General features: G+C 43.9%; 1 non-coding gene across 1 annotated transcript; it reads left to right on the top strand.

Annotated features, from left to right (window-relative positions):
* The first annotated feature begins 3,832 nt into the window (after positions 1–3,832).
* Positions 3,833–3,995, top strand: LOC142205517 (U1 spliceosomal RNA). Its single transcript, XR_012716506.1, has one exon. It is a non-coding gene; the product is annotated as a U1 spliceosomal RNA (small nuclear RNA).
* The last annotated feature ends 657 nt before the right edge of the window (positions 3,996–4,652 follow it).

The following is a 4,652-nucleotide window of genomic DNA, read 5'->3' as shown; positions in this document are numbered from 1 at the left end:
AGTCAAATCTGCTATTATTTTGTTCAAATGGGGAAGTGTACAGAGAGAAGAGGAGGGTCCTAGGACCGACCCTTGAGAAACCCCAACCACAACGGGCAGAGAAGAAGAAATAGCAACCATGAATGATACACTAAATGTGCTGTCCGATAGGAAGAAAACCATGAGAGAGCAATATCCCTAAAGCCAACAGAGTGAAACATAGTGAGGAGGAATTGGTGGTCTACAGTATGAAATGCTGCTGAGATATCCAGAAGAATAAGTAGTGAATAGTTCCCTTTAGATTTAGCCATCAAGAGATTGTTTTAGACTTTTGTGAGGGCAGTTTCTGTAGAGTGTATTTTTGCATAGTCCTCCTCTGAGAGGCATATCTTTTATTTTTCTATTGATGGGGCTGGTTGAGGGCTTATTTTTTGCAGGAAAAGCTGTACTTTTTAATGGTACCATTTTGAGGGTGCTTTAACATCATGTTTTTTACGTCAGTTTAACTGATCAGTTAAACGAATGCGTTATTTTAATAAAAAAAACTGATGCAAACTGATGTCAATTTACGCATCAAAGAGACTGATCCATTAACGGATGTGCATCTATTTGCATCAGTTTTTTTTTATGTTTACCTTTTGAAACACTAATTAAACTTTATTGATGATGGTGGATGTGGGTTTGGCAGTTTTGACTTTTTTTTTCCCGCTATGGCGTTTACCGTATAGGAAAAATATTTTTATAGATTTGTAGAGCAGGCGTTTTCAGGCACAGGGATACCTTAAGTGTAGGTGTTTCACAGTATTTAAGTACTTTTATATGTGTTCTAGGGAAAGGGGTTTAATTTATTTTTTAATACTTTTTTTTCTACTGTTTTCTTTTTGCATTTATTAGACCCCCTAAAGGTCTTGAACCCCAGGGGGTCTGATCACTAATGCAATGCAGTATAATGCTAATGCATTGCAAAAATCTGGCATTTCTATTGCAGGCTATAGGGTGTTTTTGGCGCCAAGAGCCGTCAGACCGGGAGCCCCACCCCTAAAGGGGGCGTGGCCCCAAGTCCAAGGAGTCCCGGCGCCCCCCCGACATATTAAGGGAATTGATAAGGAGAGAGAGGAGTGCATTGGTGGTGAACAGTGGATACACAGGTTTCCCCGTGTCAGTAGCGCTGCCAAGAGTCCTCCAGTAAACAAAAGGAGGCCACTTCTGGTTCGCGAGTGCCGCGACCGGAAGTCATGCGTTCCACAGTGGAACGCATAGGAAAATAGTGTGTCGGCCGGCATGAGTTTGCCGGTAATGCAGGAATACAAGCAGGCGTACAGGTGGATCTATAGATACATAATAGAAGGGGATGTGAAGCAAAAGGCAAGAAGAAAGGGAAGATAATAAAGTATAGAAAATAGAAATGGATATGTGTCTCAAAGTGGAACGCAAGGAAGAACCATGCGTTCCAAGCTGGAACGCATGGAGAAATTAAAGGGACATGCATACTAAGAAGGAGAATAAACAAAGTAGAAAAATAGGGGAGAGGAAAAAAAAAGGGGGAAAGAGAAATCAAGGGGAAAGGGAAGGGGAAAAAGGTGGGTGAGGGGCACAGAGAAAAACGAACTATACAGTGTTAGAAAAAAACAGAGAGAACCGGTAAGGATTGCCCGGGCACCATGATTTTCCTCCTAGGTCATTATCGATTCTGCAGAAAAAGAAAAAATCATTTTAGTAGTCAAATAAAGGTCTGAGCAAAAACTCAACAAAAGCTCCTAATGTCATAATCGCGGTTCAGTCTGCGGGGTTCGAGTGTTTGGAATTTATGAATCCAGAATGCCTCTCTGAGTTTTAATGTTTTAATTCTGTCACCCCCTCGTCTGGCCTTGGGTATGTGCTCTATGACCTGGAACTTTATCCCTGTCTTTTATGTTCTCCCTAAAATACATAAACGATTGGAAAAACCCCCGGGAAAACCCCCCGGGGAGGCCAATCGTAGCATCTACGGACTCAGTTCTGTCACCCCTGGCCATTGTATTAGAAAGAATACTCACTCCATTAGTCAAAAAAAACTAAATCTTTTTTATTAGATACAGGGGATTTCTTGAACCATATTAAGACCCTACCCAAACTAGGAGAGGAATGTTGGCTAGTGACGTTTGACGTCAACAGCCTCTATACTTCAATAATACATCAGAAAGGTATTGAGGCCACCCGTATATTACTAGAAAATTCCAACAAATCTCCAGCCACAATAGAATGCATGTCCCTTTAATTTCTCCATGCGTTCCAGCTTGGAACGCATGGTTCTTCCTTGTGTTCCACTTTGAGACACATATCCATTTCTATTTTCTATACTTTATTATCTTCCCTTTCTTCTTGCCTTTTGCTTCACATCCCCTTCTATTATGTATCTATAGATCCACCTGTACGCCTGCTTGTATTCCTGCATTACCGGCAAACTCATGCCGGCCGACACACTATTTTCCTATGCGTTCCACTGTGGAACGCATGACTTCCGGTCGTGGCACTCACGAACCGGAAGTGGCCTCCTTTTGTTTACTGGAGGACTCCTGGCAGCACTACTGACACGGGGAAACCTGTGTATCCACTGTTCACCACCAATGCACTCCACTCTCTCCTTATCAATTCCCTTAATATGTCGGGGGGGCGCCGGGACTCCTTGGACTTGGGGCCACGCCCCCTTTAGGGGCGGGGCTCCCGGTCTGATGGCTCTTGGCGCCAAAAACACCCTATTTAACCCCACACGTCCTCACCTCCATTACCCCATCTGACCTAGACACCTTCCAAGCTTCCACCTTCCACAATACTCCACCGGTAAGATTGTATAGGATTTGTTATATTGTTGTACTCATAGGACATAGCATTTTGTCTAGCAAGCTGGGCACCATTCCTCAGTACAAGTACGACGACATATCCCATTCGGCTTGGCAGTATATCATGATGTTCAATATGTCTATTGTACCTGTTTGTGCATACTCTGTTATTGTTTACTGATCAAATGGTGCTATTGTTTAATACCCTAACTAAACTGCCCAGATCTGCACATGCCTTTATATACCCTATACCTTTTGGGCTATATATTTAACACCAATTGATTGTTTCGTTGTTTACTATTGTTTGTATATCCTGTCTATGTGATGGAACCACTTATATTATGTTAATTGGTTTATATTTCTTTTGTATTTTTAAGACAAACTGAAGAAGGTCTGTATATGACCGAAACGTTTTTGTCGGATGTAAATAAAAGTTCACAGTATTTGGAAGCATAAATTCGAGTGCAGGAAATTTATTTCTGTATCTCCATGGTATGGTTTCTTTTATCTGCTGCTCCGAAGGGCAACATACCCGGTTCAGGGACTAGCAGCAGATAAAAGAAACCATACCATGGAGATGTCACTAAATGGCAGAGTCCTGCTGGGCCAAGGTAAGGGAGGGGCAGACATTACTCCCTAAGGGGATCACAATGACAGAATCTCTAGTGCTGTGACCAGGGAAGGGAGGAGAGGATAGAGATGGAGGAGTTTGTGCTTACCTTTTGAAAAGTTCCTCTCCTCTGCCTTCTCATTCTTCATCCTTCTTCCAAGCATGCAGAAAGGGCAGAGTTGTAGTTAATGGGGGCAGGGTGGGCTCGCTCCTCAGAGGAATAAACGGACTGTATAACAGGATGCATAAGCGGCTGCAGATGTCTGGCAGCGATTCACATAGAGAAGTGAAGGAGAATGAGAATGGTCCATCATGGATCTGTTGTGGGTAAGGGCTCATTCACATCTGCGCCCCTCTCCGTTCTGAAGGTTTCCGTTTCCTGCACAAAACAGTACTCTGTGCCCAGTTTTAAAAAAATTGTTTCATACTTACCTGGCAGGGGAGATACCATGATCACTAAGGTGGTTCTCCCAGGGTGAGGCTCATCCATTGCACTCCGGGTGTGCTGACCCCTGTGATTTCCCCAAATGCGGGAAACTCGACTGCATAATTTGTGGTAGTGGGGGACTGCGTTCGGCTTTCCCCTTAAAAAAATAAATAAATAAATGGTTTTGCCGCAGAGCGAATAAAACGCTCACCGGCGCACACAGCCAGACTCGGCATGATAGGTTTCCGTCTTCTGCATGCAGAAGACGGAAACCTGAAAATGGAGTTCAGGTGCTGGTGTGAACCCAGCGTAAAGGACATAAAAGCGTAGAATTACATGCTTTTCTGTCTGTTTGAAATAACAGAGAGGGACATTTTCAAGCCACAACAGAGTATTTTTTTTTTCATTGGAGTCAATGGGTCCGCTGACTGACACATTTTTATAAGGTAAACAGCTGTAAAAACGTGTCAGTCAGGGCTCGTTCACATCTGCGCCCATACTCCATTCTGCAGGTTTCCATTTCCTGCACCAAACAGGGGCAGGAGACGGAAACCTGCTGGCATCTTTCAAGCCCATTCATTTGAGTGGGCTTGAAAAGTCTCCGGCGTGTGCGCCGGTGAGCGTTTTATGCGTTCCACGGCGAAACCGTTTTTTTAAAACCGGACATAGAGTCGGACATGCAGTACGGCCGGACTCGGCCGTCAGGCAGAAGACGGAAACCTGAAAACGGATTTCAGGCTCTGGTGTGAACCCAGCATCAGGCGGACCTACAAAACGTGATGTGAAAGCACCCTGAGCTATATATGACATTTTGATC

The sequence above is a fragment of the Leptodactylus fuscus genome, chromosome 5 (assembly GCF_031893055.1).
Source record: "Leptodactylus fuscus isolate aLepFus1 chromosome 5, aLepFus1.hap2, whole genome shotgun sequence".
Classification (NCBI taxonomy): domain Eukaryota; kingdom Metazoa; phylum Chordata; class Amphibia; order Anura; family Leptodactylidae; genus Leptodactylus; species Leptodactylus fuscus.
The sequence above is the reverse complement of the archived record's forward strand: the minus strand, read 5'-3'. Positions and strand labels throughout refer to the sequence as shown.